Source organism: Lycium ferocissimum, chromosome 7 (genome assembly GCF_029784015.1).
Source record: "Lycium ferocissimum isolate CSIRO_LF1 chromosome 7, AGI_CSIRO_Lferr_CH_V1, whole genome shotgun sequence".
Lineage (NCBI taxonomy): Eukaryota > Viridiplantae > Streptophyta > Magnoliopsida > Solanales > Solanaceae > Lycium > Lycium ferocissimum.
In genome coordinates, this window is record NC_081348.1 from 58,627,075 (window position 1) to 58,638,471 (window position 11,397).

Below are 11,397 nucleotides of genomic sequence, written 5' to 3' on the forward strand. Positions count from 1 at the left end.
GACGATTTGAAGCCCCACCTTTTAATAGAGAGTAATGACGATTTCCGCGAGCCGAAATATTCGCATCCATGAGAATATTATTGCGGGTTACACCGAGAATAGACATATCGACATGCCGAATCAGAACGTCTTGTCCGTGACTTAGAAAATCTCAACGCTCAAATCCCAACAAGGTTCTCAATGACCATGCCTCGAGTAGGTCCACATTCTTGCGAGCTTTTCATACAAAGGATTAGGAAAAAAAAAATAAATGTAATGCTAGCAAGGCATTGTAGATTTTACATGCTAAGTTGGCCGAAGAACAAGCATCATCAACAGGTAGAGAACTAACATCTACGTAAAGAAGATATGTCTTAAGAAATCCAAAACATACGCTCCGAGAACGATATCGAGGACATCTATTCGATGATGATTAGTGGGTTATTTTGGTTTACTATCTTAGTTTTTGGGTCATTTAAGTTTCGGACTCATGTGGTTAATTTGTATTTTTAATATATTATGAAGTCATCAATTTGAAAAATTTTGGTATGTTTTTAATTTGCTTTGATTGTTATAGTCTATAATTAATTTATATAAGCGTTTTGGAGTTAATAATACATAAAAAGTTCAACAATTCACAATCTTAAAGAAAATACAAATAAATTAGTACATAAAAGGTGCCGATTACATAATATGTGAAAACGTACAACTAGTAAAAACAAAATATATAAAAATAACAAAAAAATACATAGAAATAATAAACTTAAAAAAACAAAATACATATAAATAATAAACAACAACAAGATAGCTCAAATAATCTTCCAAATTTTTTTTTGTTTTTTCAAATCATTTTTCTCGTGTTGAGTGTCTCTAAGGTTAGCCTTGAAAAAACTTTGCTTTTCTGTGGATTCTTTTAGCAAGACTCCAAAAGGTTAATTTTTTCTCGTGCTTCCATAAGCTTAAATTGCAAGTCAAACTTCACGGAATCTCTAAAGATACATGCAGTCGCGGTATCTCTATCAACAAGAGGCTTTTTAAGCTTCGCTGCCACCGTTTTATCCAAGGGAATGTTATATTCCCATTGAAAATGTTTGCAATCATTCATATCCTATAAAAATTACAAGAAAATAAGTTTTTGAAAGTAAAATATGTAGATAATGTGAAAAAAGTCTAAACCCTAAAAACTTGTAAAAACACTTACTTCAGGCACTTTACAATGCAAAAAACGACGATACGGATTATCTTGGGTCCTTGATGTTCTTAGCTTATAATAATAACCGCATTTACAAAAATCGGATTCTATAGCAAAGTTTGACATTTCGAGTTTGATACAAGATTTGGGGGGGGGAGGGGGGGAAGAAGTATGTTTAGAAAGAGTGAAATGGAGGAGGTGAAGAGTGACTTGAAAATGGCTAACTGATGAGGTTTATATAAACCCCTTTTGCACACTAAATTAGTGTGCGATGGGACTTAACTGTGAAAGTTACAGTTTAGTCCTATTGCGCACTAAATTAGTGCGCAAAAGGTACTTTTGTCACTTTTTTTTTTGCCGTTATTTTGGTCCACAAACCCACTTTTTGGGTCAATTAAGTTGCGGACTCTGAATAGGACCTCTTCACCCGTAATTAAACACTAATATTTTTTTTTTTTTTCATTAAATTTTTCACGAAAAAATGTTTAAGTGATATTTTCCAATCGAACGTTAAATTTAAAAAAATCTAAATAGTAATGTTTTCACACAAAAAAATTAAGAAGTTTTCCACCATTTCAATGTAAACCTGTTTTCCACCGTGCGTTTCTCCAGCAGTACTGTTCTAAGGAAAAAAACATGTTTTATAACACAAATTTCCCACCGAATGCCTCCGTGGAAAACTCTCGTTTCTATTAGTGAAAGATTTAAGTTCGAATTTTGAATATAAAAAAAATCATATTAAGGAGTGTAAGCCTTACACGACATGAATTCAAATTAATCCAGACTCAATGCAAATACCAAACACTGAGTCAGAGACTTAAAAAAGGCAAAAATAGCCAATTTTGTTCAACGAAATTTTATTTTCATTACATATTCAAAAACTTCAACATGTAAAGTGTTGTAGCCAATTTTCTTCAACGAAATTTTATTTTCATTACATATTCAAAAACTTCAACATGTAAAGTCAACACGAACTTTATTTAACTTCAAAGTTTTATTCTCCATGTGAGATTTTTCTTATTAATGAGAGTTTTGTAGTATTTGAATTAATTTATTGCATACTCGTAGTATTGATCTGTTTTCTAATTTCACGTCATGTTATACTATGTTCGGAGTACAGTACAAATTCTTCATACTGTGGAGAGAAGAGAAAGGAAGAAGTAACATTCGGGTTAGGATTTGGGTTTTGACCGTAGTCTCTAGTCTGTCAGTAAGAGAAATAAAATTTGGGTTGGGTTGAAAGAGTATCGGTTGGGTGAAATTAATTTGGGATCGGCTCTAATTTGAATGGGACTTATGTGGACCTTTAATTAGAGGCCATGTGTCCAAACCTGGTATTGTAAAAAATCGGCCATTTGAGCCGTTAATAGTAAGTGACTCGAATGTGCATTTTTTGTCACGACGACGATTTAAACGGTTCCTCAACTATTAACAAACGATACGAATGAGTCATTTCGAATAACAATTTAAGATATTTAAACTTTTTCCTTGAAACTATCATGACCCCAACAATGCAATTTTATTTCTGATTTCTTAAGCTTTCACTTACAGTTTCATCTAAGAGACACAATCCTTTGTGACCTCGACCTGGGGATTACGTAATCCCACCCAAACTCATTTGACCTATCCAAATCGCCCATGTTTTAATGGGTTGGGCATAAAAAAAAAAATAAAGACAACTTACACAAATAACTATAGTTTAGGAGCTTCTAACTATCCATAGCTACTTTTTTTAATTTACAATTCGTAGCTACTTAAGGCCAATTCGCGTGTATTTCAGTGTATTTGAATACACTGTTCAATTGCGTCCAACCTTATCTGATGTCGCGGGTATTTGACTGTGTTTGAATACATGCAACCTTAATTTCTCTAAATACATGTGTACTCAAAATGATTGTATTCCAATGCATTTAAATGCACTACGGAGCTGAATGACAGGGGTAAATTTGTATACAAACAAGAAAAATTCATATACACTGTATTTACTCAAATAATTTGTATACAAACATATGTATATAGATCGTTCAAGCAACACATACAGTCAAATACATCTAGTTTGCCCAAAAATACAATCAGCCTAATACATTAAACTTATATTTACACTAAAAAAAAATGACGAAATACACTCAGATCTGAGATACAATAAGGAGAAGAAGCTGGATTCCGATCAAATCTTCAGTCAAATACAAAAAAATATACTCAAAAAATGATGACTACACTCAAATACACTCAGATCTGATATACAAGAAGGAGAAGAAGCCATGAATTCTGGTCCAATCTCCGATCAAATATAAAAAATACACTAAAAAATGACGAATACACTCAGATTTGAGATCTCATGTTGTTCAGAAGTCTATCGGGCAAGCAATAGGCGATTTACGAATGATGAGTCCAAGTTTGATGAATCCTGTCTCTCTGGTGGAAAATCATCCATCTTGAAGCAAGTGGACTTTCAAAGCCTGAAGATTCATTCGATCACCATAAGCTCTTTGGTTTCTCCAATGGGACCACAGTTGCTAATCAAATAGTCATTTGCGTCTGTCTGGGCCCTAATTTGCGTCGTCGGTTTCATCGCCATCGTGAGATGCACGTGGTCTTCGCAAGGAACCGGCTTCGGGAGGGAATCCACGAGGGTAGTCAACCGTCGTACGTAGTTGGTCATGATCGGTCGAGGGGGGAGAAGAGAGAGAGGGAAAAGGGAGAGAGCGTTGAGGGAGAAGAGAGAGAGAGAGGCAGTTAAGGAAAAAGATATAATTAATACCTTACGTATTGAGATAATACGATGGGTAAATTGAAAATTCATTATAGTTATATAAAAAGTAATTAAGTTGCAAGGTTGTTATTATTCATAAATAACTCTTTAGAGTTATCTATGACAAGCTTAAATTTCTTCCAAAAAAATGCATTGATGATGGGCTAAGTTTATAGCACAACCCGATTAAACCCATTCAATTTCAGTAGTCCAAATCAGTACAGAGTTTTAGCCCAAACTGACCCGCCATTAAGCTTAGTTTATGTAAGTTATCACTTTCTCTTCTCTCTGTCGTGATCAAAGTTTGAACGAGAGAAAATAGCTTCAACAACAATTAATGCTAAACTAATCAAATCAAACTATTAATCTTTGAACAAAAACAGTTTAGTCAAATCCAAATTTTTTATTTCTCCTGCATCTTTGAACAACAACAGTTCTGTAAAATATTAAATCAAATCCAGTAAATGGTAAACCAATCAAATGCAATTTTTTGCTATTGAATTGATTTAGCACTTGAACTGTAATGGCTTCTTCTTCTTCTTCTTCTTAATTTTGCTATTAAACTCTATGCACTTAATTATATTGGCAGCTTCTTCTTTTTTGTTTCTTTCGTTTTTTTTTTTTTTTTTTTTAAATTTTCAGATGGGTAGCTCATATTTGTTACTCCCTCCGTCCCAATTTATTTGACATTTTTCTCTTTTCAAGAAATAAATGCTCGTTTTTTTTCGATCATAATTTTTTCATGTTTTTTAAATATTTTAAATTATTAATTATGGGTCCTTATAGTACCTTTTACGTAATTTCCAAGTATATAAATTTTATTTCGAAAAATTTAAAGATTCTATGGTCAAACACACGATCAAATTAAGAAAGTTTGAATCTCAAAAAACGAAAAGTGTCAAATAAATTGGGACGGAAAGAGTATAAAAATTGATGTTATTAATTGTTTTTGCATTGATTGACGTTTGGATCCAAATCGAGTGCATTTACATCATGGAAAAAAACAAAAAATTTATTATGAACAAGTTAAAATAAGAGAGTTATTGTAATTCATGAAATTACGTGGATGGTAAATAGCACAAGCTTAACCTCCAAAGCTTTTTTTTTTTTTTTAAAGTAATTTTCCACCTAAATTAAAAGAAGGCAAATATTAAATTTAAACGCTTTGCGAGAATTGTACACATTTGTTGCCGTCGTTAAAAGGTTAGTGCAAAGATGTTTCTAACGCTTTTTTGCTATGTATGCCCTTGAGTTAACGGAAAATATTGGAGGGGTATTTGTTCAGCTTCGATAGTATAGGGGCATATTGGCGCCTTTTGAAATTTAAATATATGGCACAAAATATCATCATTAAAAACATAAAAAAACATTTGTAATTCATCCACATTGAATTACATCAAAATTATACAACTAAAGAAGCAGATGCAATTAATACCATCTTTTAAAGATCGCTTTCACAAATACAGCATTATTTTCCTTTTTCAAAAAAGATTTTTTTTAATGATAATAACATTTTTATTTTTCAATTTGTTGATGATGATAGTTAACTCGATATTTTCGCCTTCGGTCCCAATATCTACACGATAATGGATGCAACAATTGCCGCAATAAAACATAAAAAAGGAGATAACTTACATTAGACTTATGACACATGTTATTAATTCTACTATTCATTAATTATACATGATTAATTCTACTATTCTATTATTATTAATCATGGATATTCATTAACCATGTATATTCTACTATTCTATTATTACTAATTCTATTAATCATGTATAATTAATGAATAGTAGAATTAATGTATGATTAATGAATAGTAAATTCATGTATGATTAATGAATATCCATGAGATTAATAGAATTAATAATAATAGAATAGTAGAATATACATGATTAATGAATATCCATGATTAATAATAATAGAATAGTAGAATTAATCATGTATAATTAATGAATAGTAGAATTAATAACATGTGTCATAAATCTAATGTAAGTTATCTCCTTTTTATGTTTATGTTTTATTGCTAATAATAGTTGCATCCATTATCGTGTAGATACTGGGACCGAGAAGACGAAAAATATCCGTAAAGAACTATCCAGATCATCAACAAATTAAAAAATAAAAATGGTATTATCGTTAGTAAAAAAAATCTTTTGAAAAGGGGAAATGGTGCTCTTGTTTGTGAAAATAGTCTTTAAAAGTTGGTATTAATTGCATCTGCTCTTTTAGTTGTATAATTTTGATGTAATTCAATGGTGGATGGATTGTAATTACAAATGTTTTTTTTATATTTTGGAGTGCAATGATATTTTGTGCCATAATATTCAGGAATTTCAAAGGCTCAAATATGCCCCTATACTATGCGAAACTGAACAAATATGCCCTCCAGTATTTTCCGTTAACTCAAGGGTATATAGAGCCAAAAAAAAAAACGTTAGGGGCATCTTTGCACCAACCTTTTAACGAAGGGCAAATGTGTGCAATTTCGCAAACGTTAGGGGCATATTTAAGCTTTAACCGTTAAAAGAAAGATTCTTCGAAGCTTTATGCTTAATAACTTGACTCAAAGGACTTGTTTGTAAAATTATGGGTGTGCTCGGTATGAAGGAAAATGTTTTTCAGGAAAATGTATTCTTGAAAAATAAGTGAATTTCTAGTTATTTTCTCATGTTCGTTTGGGTAGCGGAAAATAAGTGAATTTCTTACTTATTTTCTCACGTTCGTTTAGCGGAAAATAAGTGAATTTCTTACTTATTTTCTCATGTTCGTTTGGTTGGAAGAAAATATTTTAAGGAAAATACCCACCCAAGCCCCACAACTCCACCCTAACCCACCCCCACCCCCATTTTTTTTTTGAAGTATTTAACTTTTTTCTGGATTTTCTAAACCACCACATCCCCCGCCCCCCCGGTGTGGACCTATACCACACCAACCCCCACAACCACCCACCCCTAACCCCCCCCCCACCCTCAATTTTTTTTGGAGGGGGTGGTGGGGTGTCGGGAAAGGGGGGTGGGGGTGGGGCAAAAAACCAAAAAAAAAAAAAAAATTCAAAACTTCTTTTTCAAAATAAATTAATTTTTTTTTTTTGGGGGGGGGGGGGGGTGGTGCAAAAAATAAAAAAAAATCAAATTTTTGTTTTCAAAACAAAATTAATTTTTTTTTTTTGGAGGGGGGGGTGGTGGGGTGGTGCAAAAACATTAAAAAAAAAATTAAAACTTTTTTTTCAAAACAAAATTAATTTTTTTGAGGGGGTGGGGTGTGGGGGGGAGGATGGTGTTGGACGTGGGGGTGGGGCAGGAGTGGGGTGGGTGGTGCAAAAAACAAAAAAAAAAATCAAAACTTTTTTTTAAAAACAAAATTATTTTTATTTTGGGAGGGGGTTGGGAGTGGGGTAGGTGTGGGGGAAGGGGTGGGGTGGTCGGAGTGGTTGGGGGGTAGGTTGGTTGGTTGGTAGAATGCACTTATAGACTTGTTTTCCTACTTTTTATTAGGGAAGTCATTTTCCCATTTTTTCGATGTAATCCCGTTTTCCTAAAGAAATGTTTTCCAAAATTTTTGACCAACCAAACATGGTAAAATTGGAAAAGAGAATATTTTCCTCCATACCGAACACACCCTATAACTTTTTGTAATATGTACGGAAATTTTTTTGAGAATATTTGGTTGAAAATGTTTATTGTTATCTCCAAAAAAAAAAAAAAGAAGTTAGGTCAAATTTGACGGATTGGGTTGTGACCTATTGTTTAACATTTTTTGCGCGGATTTCCCTTTAAAGGCACCGGTCTTTAATTTTTGTCCCTCAAATTGTTGATCTTTAATTTTGCCCTTCCCCTAATGGGTTCCGGCTTCGAACCCCGGCTCGGTAAAAAATTAAAAAAAAAAAATCGTAAGACAGAATTTTTGATTCGCAAGGCAGATTTTTGGATTTAAACTCTGCCTTAACCTTAAGGTAAACTCTTCGTTATAAGGTAGCAAACTCTGCCTTAAGGAAGAGTTTTGCAGACAAATTCTGCCTTGCGATTTTTTTATTTTTTTTTTAATTTTTGACTAGCGGGGATTCGAACCCGAAACCCATGAGTTTGTAGACGAAAGGCAAAAAATTAAAGACCAATAGGGCACAAATTAAGGACCACCCCGAATAAGGGCAATCGTCCAAATTGCCCATTATCTAACGGGAAATTCTTATGAATGCCCTTTATCTTTGGGCGGTCTTTACTTTTTGCCCTTCAAATCGTTGATCCTTAATTTTTGTCCGTCGGCACTTTAAGTAAAAAAAAAAAATTGCTGAAAATATCTCGACATCGAAAAAAATTAAAGACCAGCGATTTGAGGGACAAAAATTAAAGACCAGTCCGTATGAAGGACAATCCGCGCAAAAAGTTGTTGTTTAATCCATCTTGATCCAGTCCATCTTAGCAAAGCTTACTTGAGCTAACTTCAGCCCGTCTTTTACCAATTTGGCATTTGCGGGATTGTCCTTATTGGCGGTCTTCAATTTTGCCCCTCAAAATGGTGGTCTTTAACTTTTTGCCCTCGTGTAATTTCGCCAGAAATTTTCAAAATTCTGCCTTAAGGCCCAATTTTGCCTTACATGGGGTATTTGTAAAATTCTGCCTTGCGATTTTTTTTTTACTAAGGTGGGGGTTTGAACCCACAACCTCGGGGGGGGGGGGGGTGATAGGCAAACAGAAACGTAAAGTACTATCAATTGAAGGACAAAAAATTAAAAACCACCCCGAATGAAGGCCAATCCGTGCAAAAAAAAGCCAATTTATTGACTACCCATCTCACCTCGCCAACTTCGGCCGAACATCTCATCCGTCACCACTGCAACAGAGGTGTCAATATATGGGGTGGCCCACCCAACCTGAAATTCTAAAGGGCCGAAGAATTAAATGGGTAAGATGGGCTGGCCACTTTTTAATTGAAGTATTCGCAAAATGGCGAGCCAACCAGTACTAAGCGGGTTGGTTAGGACGGCCGACCTTTTAAGTTTTTTCGTCTTTCAAAATAGATTTTCTAAGTGATTTTTGGTACAATTTGAACATGAAACTTTATGAAATAGAATCTTCTACCACACCATTCTTTAAAATTCATATCATAGAAGAAAAAAAATTAAGAGAACAATATAAATTATTATTTTTGATCACTAATTCAGATCACGTTCAAAAGAAATTAAACATAATATAAATTCTAAGACTAAAAGTATTACTCTAGTTTCTAATTTACTACTTAGTAGTAAGTACATTCCTTTTATCATTACTTTTTATCTTTTTGTTTAATTTACTTATATTTTTTAAAAAATTAATTAATTTATTATTCTTTTCGGCCTCGGGGGCGGCCTCGGCCCGACCCCCTCGAGATACGGGCGGCCAAGATAGGCGTATTTTCGAGCCTCACTATATGGGCCAAAGAAATCCTAAATTTTAACCTACTTAAATGAAGGGTTGGGTTGGGCCTTTCGCGGACTTTCTCCTATGATAAATTTACCTACAAAATTCCTACCCTCATCCAACCTAACTTCAACGTCAACCTAATACATTGTACGGGGTGCGACTAAAACTTTTTTCAAGAAATATTAGAATAACGTTAATTTGAATTAATTGGGCTATTGGTTGCAAATCAAGTGTTAATTAACTAAGATTAAGTAGCATTACATTTTTTTCGTTTTGTGTTGTAGGAATCCTAATAGGAAGGTCAAACTATTAAATTTCTAGTGAGAATTTGGACTAAGATTCGTCACATTAATTTATGAAACCAAATTACATATTTTGAACTGCATAAAAAGATACTATTGTATACAGTAAAAACCAGGTCAATGTGTGACCGGTGAAATGAGGATAAGTTCAAATGAGCACGAGCATGTTCGATCATTTCTTCACACCGGGGTATCGTACCGGATGTAATTGACCTGAGACAAGAAAAAACGTGTCCGTTGGTCCGGATACGCCGAACCCAAATCAACGTGTTCGTTGGTCCGGATAGCCGGTTGTGAGATTGCCACGCGTCGGGAAACCGTTCTGCCATTTGTACTAACGATCGTATGGGTGTCAGACCGTACGGTCATACCTTATCTTTTTTAGGGTTTCTTTATTCATAAAGGCTTTTGTATTGTATTCATGGCCCATAAGGCATACCTATAAATAGAGGACATTCTTCCCCTTTTTTGGAGGTTAGCTTCTTTTTGATAGCTCAACATTGTAATAGTCAAATATATAAAGCTCCCACCTAAAGGATATTGGTCCGGATCTCCTGGTGTTCATCATTAGTTTGCTTACCCTTTCAATATTACTTAATATATTTGGTATAAATCAATCACCATCATACGTATATATACGTCTATATATCGCAAGCACCTATTCATATAAATATAGCTATAGACAAATCCATTGGCATTTCACACTAACCTAATAGATTAAAGTTCATCCACATATCCTATACCTCACTTACAAATTTAATTGTTACCGAAATCCGGTGTAAACAGTTTGGCGCCCACCGTGGGGCTAGGATAATAGTGATTTTTCAATCTTTGCTGCTTCCTTCTTTCACCTGTTGGTTGAAGAATCTGCAAATATTCACAAAAAACGGACAAAATGGCAAGCAGCGGACACTCAGGCCATGTGAACAACAACGAGATAGTGGATGAAAACGAGAACAACGGCGGGTTACGAAACCTACCTACGCATCCGGTCGACCAAAGTCGTCGACTCGGCTAGAAAGGCCTCAACCGACGAGAATACCGTGAATCGAGAGAATGCCGCCTTGCCGGCCACCGATCCCTTGAATACTCATAACTCAATTACTTTGTCCCGGGCTCAAGGTCGGAAAACGGCGGATACTCCGGATGAGATTAACATACGTTTAATACTTGAAATGTTGCGGGAACAGGGGACTGCCATAGCCGAACAGGGGATTGTTATAGCTCGGCCCCGAGCAAAAATGACAAGGCGGCTACGGTAAGGTCAAAAGGGTCACCGAACCGAGGAGGGACGAAAGACGGATAGTTTAGAGCAATGGATCGGAGCGGTTCGTCTACCAAAGTTCGAAGATGCTCGAGACCTTGGCAAAACGGTCGATTCAACGGAGAAAGGGTGGAAACGTATAACTCTCGGGTGGATCGGATCCGGGGAGCTCCTGGATTCCGAAAGGGCGGATTCGAAAAGGTACATTCAAAGGCCTTTCCCTCCGAGTGTGGCTCCGAAGCTAATCCCGAAAAGGTTCAAGATGCCGGATATTCCAAAATACGATAGTACAACGAACCCGTAGGAACATGTGACTTCGTACACCTGTGCCATAAAGAGGCAATAATGTCGAAGAGGATGAAATTGAGTCCGTGTTGTTGAAAAAATTTTGGAGAAACATTCTCGAAAGGAGCATTGACTTGGTATGACCATCTACCTAAGCATTCCATCACTTCTTTCGAAATGCTCGCAGAGGCGTTCATCAAGGCCCATGCTGGGGCCAAAAA